Source organism: Petaurus breviceps, unplaced genomic scaffold, assembly GCF_028583685.1.
Source record: "Petaurus breviceps papuanus isolate PSGF00001 unplaced genomic scaffold, PetGlider_PUasm1.0 90644, whole genome shotgun sequence".
Classification (NCBI taxonomy): Eukaryota; Metazoa; Chordata; class Mammalia; order Diprotodontia; family Petauridae; genus Petaurus; species Petaurus breviceps.
The window spans coordinates 3,859,726-3,861,671 of record NW_027187298.1 but is presented as its reverse complement, the minus strand read 5'-3'; the positions used below and the strand labels follow the sequence as shown (position 1 = coordinate 3,861,671).

The 1,946-nt window shown below is 40.7% G+C and overlaps 1 pseudogene; it reads right to left on the bottom strand.

Moving 5' to 3' along the window:
* Window positions 1-461: 461 nt before the first annotated feature.
* LOC138143511 (eukaryotic translation initiation factor 1-like) lies at window positions 462-1,047 on the bottom strand (annotated as a pseudogene).
* Between the last annotated feature and the right edge of the window lie 899 nt (window positions 1,048-1,946).

The following is a 1,946-nucleotide window of genomic DNA, read 5'->3' as shown; positions in this document are numbered from 1 at the left end:
GCCCTGCCATTGTCCCAAAATAAAACTCCCCTGGTCAGGTGGTACAAGACATCAGGGGATTCTCTGTTTTGCTACAACTGGGTACTGCCCTTAATTTACACTTTTGAAAATCACCAATGGCAGCTCAAGAGGGTAGCAGTATTTTCTTAAATGGACAGGGATCTCTGCAGGGGGAGTACCGAGGAGCATCTGAACAAACATGGTCTCAGACACTACTCTGGCTTTGGATTTGACTGAAACATCAGATTATTTGCCTTTCAGGGTGAGCAGTGCCAGACTTTACCTCTGTTTAAATGATAGATGTTATATGAATGGGTTATATTAGTCCAAGTTAAACAGTGGATCCCAAATGGTTACATTATACAAGCTGTGAAGTTTTTCAACATCTGATAAGTGACAGAAGAAAATTTTTCTACTCGTTACAAGGAAATCCTCATTTAAGCTTCAGTGAGCCACAACCATTAAACCTTCAGCTGGTTACCTTTAGTCAGCCTAATATCCATGAGGAACTGGCTGGCATATGTTTTTGCTCTAGTCTCCCTGTAGCTGAATAACTTCTCCATTTTCTGGATGCCCATTTATTCTATCATTGCAGGTAAATTTATTTTTAATGCCTTCACTATTGCTCTTCAGTCCTGTCCTACTCTTTGTGACAAAAATTTGGAGTTTTCTTGCAAAGATAGTAAAATGGTTTGCCATTTCCTTCTCCAACTCATTTTATAGATGAGGAAACTGAGGTAAATAGGCCTTAGTGACTTGCCCAGGGTCATACAACTAACGAGTGTTTGAGGCCAGATTTGAACTCAGGAAGAGTCTTCCTGACTCCAGGGCTGTCATGCTATTCACTGGACCCCTATCCCTTCACACCTTCATTAGTTTCTACTTATCATAATCATCAGTGATCTCTTGAACAGTAGTGATGGTCTTCCTGCCTCTCTGTTGAATTATTAAATGGCTATAATCCCCAGTCCCAGCAGGAAGCAGGTCATTACCCTTACTTACATCATTGAAGGGTTCAAAAGAGTGAAGGTTCTGGATAGCTGACATGCCACATGATTCCTTTTCCTCAGTGGAAATAACATGGAGGAGGAGATGGTGGGAGAAGTAAGGAAGGAGTACTGGGAAGTGAGAGGATCCGAGGAGAGTCCTCGGTAGCAGTTCAGTTACTGAATGAGATGCATCTTGAAGAAAGAGAAGGATTTTATGAGGTGGAGGTGAGGGAGGAGTGCATTTAAGGTGTGAGGGGTGGACAGTGAAAAGGCATTCAGACAGCAGATAAGAGTATTATATGTGAATAACAGGTCATTTTGGCTGGATTACTAAGTGAAAAGTGGGAGTCATTTCCATTAAGGCTGGAAAGAAAGATTGAGATTAGGTTCTTAGGAAGTATTAAAGCTAAACAGAAGAATTTGTGTTTTAATCTAGCAGAAATAAGGCACCACTGATCTTTAATCAATAGGTGAGAAACATGGTCAAATTTATGCTTAAAGAAACTCATTTTAACGACATTGTGCAGGATAGACTGGCAGGAGAGATTTAAGGCAAAGAAACCAATTAGGAGGCTGTGCAATAATCTAGGTGAGATCTAATGAGGGCCAGGTAGGTGATGAGTAGAGAAATGGGACTGAACCAGAGATGTTATGGAGATAAAAATGACAAGATTTGGCAACTGATTGGATATGTGGGATGAGGGAGAGTAATGGGGTTGAGGATAATACTGGAGACTGGAAGGATGATGATGCTTTAAACAAATTTAAAAGCTGTTGGGAGAGAATAATAATTTAGTTTGGGACATGTTGAGTTTGCAGTATCTCTGGGATGTCTACAGTTATCCCTTCCATGTCATGAAATTCATAGACGATTATCTGGCCTTGATGTGTCTGTCTACTTGATCTCCTTTTAGATCTTTTCTTTCTTCTTGACTGGATTCCCAGGACTCTTGGCTT